The following is an 8,767-nucleotide window of genomic DNA, read 5'->3' as shown; positions in this document are numbered from 1 at the left end:
GGATACTCAGAATTCAGTGTCATATTACGTCTACTCAGCAGAATAATAGCAATGCTTTTTCTCACAGTTCCTATGACCTATACAGGCATAGGTTCTCAGTGTAGTTAATGATAATAAACAAAATGTCTTCACATGAAAATGTAGAACCAGCCCGGAATTGTATCAAATGATAAATGGCTTAAGACAAATGTGGCACAATGGAATTTTATTAAGGTGTACATAAAATGAAATTATGAAATTGGCATGTAAATACATATAGATGAGAATAATGATTCTTTAGTTGAGGTAACCCAGATCCAGAAATAAAAACAGGTATATTCATTCTCATGTAAATCTTTAGATAAATGTGCTTAAATTGAATCATTTGTAGAAGTCAGGAAATTATTCAGAGCAGTGGTTGAATTTCAACTTAAGGAGATAGAATATGTGCAGTATGAAGTGAGAAAAGGAAACAATGGGAAAAATATTAAATTGATTAGGGGATGATATAGGATAGAGGAGGTATTATGGGAAGGGATAATTGACACTAAAAACCTTAAAAAATCACATAGAAACCTAATTAAAATTTCCCAAAATGTATAAATATGCATATATTCACATATATGTAAATAGTTAAAATGAGAAGACCCTATATTCAGTCATGGCACCTCTGAGAAAAGACATACACATTTCTGACAGTTTAAGGTCAGTATATTTGTAGAGCAAGTTCCATGAGAGCCAGGGTAGTTACACATGGAAACCATGTCTCAACAAACAAGCACACAAACAAACAGGAAAATGAGAAACAGAGAAAGAATACCCTTTAGTGGAGTTGGGTGGGTGGCTGGATACTGTAGACTATCAAATAAAAATCCCTATGCCAGTAAAGGTTATTTTTTTTTGAGTTGTTAGTCAGTAAGGTCATATATGGTCATCAAACATTGCAGACTGTTGTGATTGTAGTTAGTTAGCCTACAGAACTTGACCTTAAGACTCTACAGCTGAAGGCAACACACACATGAACCATAGAAAATGGATAATCAATGTGATACTACCCTATGTTTTTCATCCACTTTGGCTAGCTCTCATACTGGAAGGTGCTATGCTTGCCAACATGAGAGAAAAGCATTCAATGACAAAGTAAGAATAAAAAGAATGAGAAAAACGGACTGACTGAAAGAAAAAGATTCATCAGGGCCCTAACTCCTAGAGATTTGGATTCACATATCACCACTCCTACTAGTGTTCAGACCTATAGTTGACAATTTTTTCAAGAATAATGTCAACTACAACAGATTCTGCAGTTCCAAGTTCTTTTTTCAGAACCCCTGAGCTCCTTGGCCTGAGTGTCTCTCAAAGGACAGAGTAAAGTTGTACTCTGCCAGGTTATGGCTGGGGAAGGAGACAGGGTCAGTTTTCTTTAGACTGATTTATGTGTTAACGAATCTCTAAAGTGTTTTGTAATATGCAACAGTACAATTTATTAATCATTTCATGTATAATTTTTATTTCACATTATAGCATTTAACCTAATCTACACAAATTTCATAAACATATACAATGAATTTTGATCATATCTTCTTCCTATTCCTTTTGACTAAAACTCAAAGAACATCCATCTAAATATTACCCTGCATAAAATCATGTCCTCTTTTTAATTTATTGAGTACAATTATTGTTGCCCATGTGTATATGGAACAGGGTCATCCTCATTAACTTTTAATCACAAATAACTCCTCAGATAGGTGTGATGCCTGGAATGTTGACTGACTTATCTTGTAAAGATCTTGTGCAGGTAACCATGGCCTCTGTAAGCTCATGGTTAAATGGCTGTCTCATGTTAGAATATGTTTTGACCTAGCTCTTCCTGATCAATGGCACTTAACAGATTTTTAAACTTTTCTTTGGTTATGTTTCCTGAGTCTTGGTGGTGTGTGTGTGTGTGTGAGTGTGTGTGTGTGTGTGTATGTGTGTGTGTGTGAGTGTGTGTGTGTGTGTGTGTGATAGAGATGATCCATTTAATTCTAAGTACCCCATAGTCAATTATTCTCATTTCTCTGACTAGTTTTAGTTCTCTTTAATAATGTTGCTACTGCAAAGAGAACTTGTTTTGATAAGGGGCAAAGACTGAACTAGTCTATGGGTATAAAGATAAGCACTTTAAAGGCAATTGAATACTATATCAATTTAAGAAAATGGTAGTAGCAGGATATCCTCTACTGACTGTTACCTGTTAAGCCCCATGTTCTTGGCTAGGTTAGCAGTACTAGGAATGAGCTCCTTTTCAGGACCAGGCCTTCAGTCCACTTTGAAAGCTGTTTACTATTCCCAAAAATTTAGTGCCTCTATTGCTCCAATGGGTTATCTTGATGGTCCAGCCATAATTTTAAAATTCCAGTTGTGTAGGGGTATTTTTAACTTTTCTCTCTCTTTGCAGGATGCATAGTACTTTCTGATATCAAGTTGCTACAAGGGAAGTAGATAACCTTTAGATTTTTGTGTATAACATTATAAGTTTCTCGTGTCCCTTGGCATTTAACTACTCTCCTTATAAGTAACTCACCACCTTTTCCCTAGAGATTTGATTGTTCATGAAAATACGCCTGTCCAGAAGAGGTATCATTTAAGCTTCTGCGATGCCTTCTAACAAGCTCATTTATTGGAAATGTGAATGACCTAGAGCCACACACACATGTAAGATTATTTGTACACATAAATGGAAAATTATTGTCTTTTTCAATTGGCTCAATGGATTTTTAAAAACTCAATTATACTCAAAGTGAAAGATGCCTTAGTATTTAGCCCTCAAGTTATTGTCTTCCTTTGTATGCATCACTGCTTATTGAAGTTTGCGGAAGGTTTCAAATGCCTTGGAGTTAGAAATAAAAAACTGAAATTGCTCTGCTTATGAGGAAAATGTCGTCAGTTTTGCCATGTGGTTAATCTCAGCTTTTCTATTGTTATTTAAATATTAGAAACATTGAAAAGCTAAGCACATGGTAGTTTTGCTAAATCCTCAAGGAAATATCCTTTTGTCTGCTTCAACAAAGTAAACTGAAAAGACAAAAATTCATGCAACTCCTTTTGATGCTTATCTTTTGTTTATGTATGACTGTAAAAATGGGTTTGAATAATTAGTTTCCACTAATTTAGTCAATTATATACATATTTGTGAAAACTAAGTAACTTTATTTTGTTTGTTATTTTCACAACACTAAGAATTTTCTATTGTTTTTCTACAGTAAAATAGTGGTAATATGTATTAGTGCCTTTGCATCTGTCTCCACAAATTTACTCATATGTTATATACCATAGCATTCTCTAATTAAAAAAAAAGGAATGATTCCCTCCACTGAGGATGATTGCAAACTATGAGTTCTTGAAATAATGAACTTGGAATACAAGGTGAGTATTCCTAAGATGCACAATGGTTTTCTTAAAGGTTAGAAAATCTCATGAGCAACATGTGATTAGGGCAAAGTAATGTGAAAAAAAACACACAGAAGCTCATTGGAATATATGAGAGTCGATTTGCTCTTAGTTTTATGAACTGACTGGTGCCTATTTTCTATTTACCAATTTTAAAAAAAGTGTGTGCTATATGAATAACAATTAAAAATTGATTTAATACTTTGGTTTATACTTTATAATTTCTAAACCATTTATCAAACAAAAGCTAACGTTATTTGTTTATATATATATATATATATTTGTATTAGTAAATCCAATATTCCATATATCAAATGTACTTGAGCATAAGCAAAAATATTTTATGGATTTGAAGCTTATTATAAGTTTTAATGTATGACTATTAAAATGATGTCAGCCAACTTGTAAGTACATATACGCAGAAAAACTCATTATCAGACTCTTGGTGATATTCTTTCCCTAGTTACTTAATTTCTGTGTTAAAGTACCATAATGCTAATAAAAATTGTGTTAAAATAATTTTTTCCAGAAAAAGTTTATTGCCTAGTGCTGAAAGCTCAATCATATTATTCTACAGCTTCATTGTGTCCAAATTTGAAAACCTTGTGACATAGACTATGAAGTGAGTATTCATGTGATGTACTATAGTATACATGTATTTCTGGATGGTCAGATTGTCTCATGAAGAGCATGTGAATAGGACAAATTCATCTGAGAAATGAACACAGACGTTTATTGGAACATATAGAGAACATTTGGTATTAGTTTCATAACCTGACTGATGTCTATTTTTGTATTCCAACATAAAACAAAACAATTTATATTTAAGAGATTCATTTTATTCGTGATTTTAGAGAAGCTAAATAAGACGGTGAACCTGATGAAAATCATGTAGCTATCTGCCTGGAGATTGGAAATAGACAAGAGTCCCAGGTAACCTCGGGTGCATGGGGTGGTGGGAGGGTTGTTGGAAGGGGAGAGGGTTAGAGAGAAGGGAGTAGTGGAGGAATGGGGAAAGCTAGGTGGACTTGGATGGGGGGAGGGAGGAAGGATGGATATGAGATCAGGGAAGAATATATTTCAACTAAGGGAGTCATTTTAGGGTTTACAGGAGACTTGATTATAAATGGGATCCCAGGTCCAAGGAGATCCCCAGATTGTTCTCTGAACAGAAGAGAGGGTGCCTGAAACGGCCTAGGCCCATAACCATACTGATGAATATTTTGCTTATCACCATAGAACCTTCATCTGGCGATGGATGGAGATAGAGACAGAGACCCACATTGGAACACTGGACTTAACTCCCTAGGTCCAAACGAGAAGCAGAAGGAAAGAGAACGTGAGCAAAGAAGGCAAGATCAGAGAGAACCTTCATCCCATGATGGATGGCGATACAGACGGAGACCCACATTGGAGCACCGAACTGAGCCCCCCAAGGTCCAAATGAGGAGCAGAAGGAGGAAGAAAATGAAAAAGGAAATCAGGACTGCGAGGGATGCGATCACCCACTGATACAAGGGGACGGATCTAATGAGAGTTTACCAAGGCCAGTTGAACTGGGACTGAACGAGGACGCAATCCAACCAGATTCTCTGAATGTGGCTGGCCCGGAGTCTTTCTGAAAAGTCATTGACAATGGCACTGGGACTTGTTTCCTCTGCATATACTGGATTTTGGGGATCCAGTCCGTCTGGACACTCACCTTCCTGGACCTGGAGGGAGGCGGGAGGAACTTGAACTTCCCACTGGGCAGGAAACCCTGACTGCTCTTAGGGATGGAGAGGGAGGAGGAGAGGGAGTGGGGGGAGTGGGAGGGTGGTGGGAGGAGGGGCGGAAATGGAAACTTTTATAATTTAATAAAATTACTAAAAAAAAAAGAGATTCATTTTACTGTGTTATTGAAATTCTTAAACTAGACAATGAGAGATTTGATCAGGTAAAATATAGCACTGGTAATAAATTAATGTGAAGGTGCAAAACATTAATGAAACTAAAACATGGGAGATTAATTATTGGAGGTACAACACTCTATTTTGTCATTCAACAAGATTGCTTTTTTTCTGTCTGTAGCTTTTATAAGAGCTAATCTTCCAAATTAGCTGGATCAGATGCTGGTGTAATAGAAATTGTACACATACAGGGAGCATCATGTCAAGCTTCTAATTATAGATCAGAACCTCTTTCACATGCTCCCCTCCACTATTAAACCCAGTCAAACAGAATCCTCTTTCTTGATTCTAGACATAATATATTCACTCATAAGTTAAAAAATATTCCTTTTATTTATCTATGTAAAATAGATACAGTATTATATCTTGGACTAAAGGCAATAATTCTTCTATGACAGGAATCATGATAATTTTTGCCCTTTGTTTAGACAGAAACACTTAAAACAATATTTACTACTATCATATGCATATCTGAAAAGATTCTGAGTAGTGTTTTATACATTCTACATGTACCTGCAGCAACAAATAGATAAGAAAAGGAGAATCTAAGTATGCTCTTCTAGTAAAATTATGGAGTGGAAAAAAAGAGATATTTATGATATGGACCAAGAACAATTTCATGACAAGGGAATCTACTAGAGATTGAAATGTAGCCAAATGACTTCAGGATCCATATTATTAAACATAAACTTATGTTCTTCTTGTAAATATGTTACATGTCCTTTTTAGGTATCATCATTGAGTCATTATGTGATCATTGTAGCTACTATGTTCTATTTATCAGTGATTGGAACTTTTCAAAAAACAGTAATTAATGATTTTATATAATTGTGTGTAAATTAAAAAAAATATTAGCCAAGCAAAAAATGGTGAGGTTTCATTAATATTTTTAGACTTTAGACAGCTTGAAAAGATTGTGAAATCTTCTCATCTAACCATTTTCTTTATGCATAAATTATGACATATTTGTAACTAATTTAGAAAATGACCCAGACTCATATCTTTCTATCTGAAGGATTGATTATTCATTTTAAGATGCTGCTTTTGTGGATGTGCACACTGAATTTTTAATTGAACACTTCGTATCCAAGAAGTTGATACTTAAACCTAATAGTATTCTCTATTCTAGTTCTCAGTTTCTGTTTTCTCCTGTTTTACTATTTATGTCATTTAAGAGCAAGAAAAACTTAACTGATGATAAATAAGTTAATAATATAATGGGTAAGAAGACTTCTGAGTTATTTGAATTCAGTAAAATTAAGGATGTGTGGTCAAAACTGTGGTTCCTGGAAAGTCTCATAAAAACTAATTGAAACAATTGTCACAGACAAAAATGTTCCAAATTCATTTGTAGTTACTTGATGCAGTTTCAAGTAAAATCTCTTAAAATTCCATGAGAGCTTCACCCAGACTGAAAGTCCTTTGAGAAGTACAAGTAGTAAGCCTAAATGCTACAATATTATGTCAATGAGCATTATGTTCCTAGAAATCAAGATCACATTTTGAAGATACTCTTATCAGACAAAATGAGTTGCAAAAGGTTTGTTTTATTTGATATAATAAAATTTTATTAATACCATAGAAGCCAGATTTCTGAAAAGTAAGAGTCATTTTTCTGTCATTACTGGTGGCAGTGATGATTCGATGTGTTTTAAATAAATCATCTTCAGGGATAACAGTAATACATGGAAGCAAGGAGATCATGAGAAATGGTACTACTTGTAGGGTTAATAAAATAATCATAGAAGAAATAGAATTATAAACAGAAAATCTGTTTGGTTTCATAGATGCATAACTCAAGAATTATTTATTTAATATCTACTGCAGGTTCATAATTATAGAAGAAAATTATAATGATGATGATATTGTCTGTGCTATAATACAATCATGTTCACAACATCCAGAAAGTCTTGATCTCATGAGATGTCATCTTTGACACAAGTGCCCTGAAAGTGTCAATGGGAGAGAACAATATGACAGAATTTGTCCTTCTGGGACTCATGCAGGATCATTCTGGACAAAAAGCATTGTTTATCATGTTTTTACTCATCTATATTGTGACACTAGTGAGCAACCTACACATTGTGGTGACTGTAATCGCCAGCCTCTCCTTGGGTTCCCTAATGTACTTCTTCCTTGCCTGCCTTTCATTCCTGACATTGTTTATTCCACTCCATCTCACCAAAGTTGATTATGGATTTAGTATGTGATAAAAAGTCCATCTCCTTCACAGATTGCATGAGCCAATTCTTTATAGAGCATTTATTTGGTGGTACTGAGATTGTCATTCTTGTGGCAATGGCCTCTGACCTTTATGTGGCAATTTGTAAGCCATTACACTATTTAACCATCATGAATCGAAGGGTTTGCATCATCTTATTGATATTTTCCTGGATTGGAGGTTTTACACACTCCCTGATTCAAATTGTCTTTGTTTTTAACCTTCCTTTCTGTGGTCCTAATATTATTGACCACTTTATGTGTGACATGTCCCCATTATTGGGACTTGTGTGTACTGACACTTACTTAATTGGTCTCACTCTCATTGCCAACGGTGGAGTTATGTGCATTATTGTTTTTATACTTCTCATATTGTCCTATGGAATCATCCTAAGGTCTCTCAAGAATCACAGTCAGGAAGGGAGGCGTAAAGCTCTGTCCACCTGCAGTTCCCACATCATGGTGGTTGCCCTCTTTTTTGTTCCTTGCATCTTCATGTATGCCAGACCTATTTATAACTTTCTATTGTCAAATTCATTACTGTATTTTATACAATTTTTACTCCTATGCTAAATCCTTTAATATACACTTTGAGAAATTCAGAGATGAAAAATTGTATGGAAAAATTCTGGTGTAAGATGTTAACTACAGATAGAATAGGAATGTCTTGTCACTGAACATGCAACTAAGTGAACTAGAACAATCAGTGAAAAATCCTAGCAAAGGAAAGTATCAAAAAATTACAGACAACTAATTACCCCGAGACAATGAAAATTTTCACTTCCTAGGAATTAGTTCTTTTACTGGTTGTATAGTGCTGATTGGTCAGCCCTGAAACCATATACAGATAAACAGAAAAATGGAATAGTCTAGTTATAGCTATATGTTTTATGTATGCATATTCATTTATACATGTATGTTATGATAATAAAACCTCTAAGAGACTATTAACTTGAGAGTGGAGGGAATAGGATATATTCAAAGAAAGGCAGCTGGGAGCCACTGGAGGTAAGAATAGAGAGAGGTAAAGCAATATAATTACTTTTCAGTTAAAGCATAAATAAAAGCAATATTCTACTCAATACATTTCTCTGAGATACCCTATAAATGTAAATTCCTTAAAAATAGTAAAGTAACCTCCCATATTAGAATCAATTAAAAGTGAATTTTGGGAAATGTACAAACTGCAT

General features: G+C 34.6%; 1 pseudogene; it reads left to right on the top strand.

Moving 5' to 3' along the window:
- The first annotated feature begins 7,315 nt into the window (after positions 1-7,315).
- Positions 7,316-8,254, top strand: LOC146894043 (olfactory receptor 4A5-like; annotated as a pseudogene).
- Positions 8,255-8,767: the final 513 nt, after the last annotated feature.

The sequence above is a fragment of the Myodes glareolus genome, chromosome 8 (assembly GCF_982192425.1).
Source record: "Myodes glareolus chromosome 8, mMyoGla1.1, whole genome shotgun sequence".
Taxonomy (NCBI): domain Eukaryota; kingdom Metazoa; phylum Chordata; class Mammalia; order Rodentia; family Cricetidae; genus Myodes; species Myodes glareolus.
The sequence above is the reverse complement of the archived record's forward strand: the minus strand, read 5'-3'. Positions and strand labels throughout refer to the sequence as shown.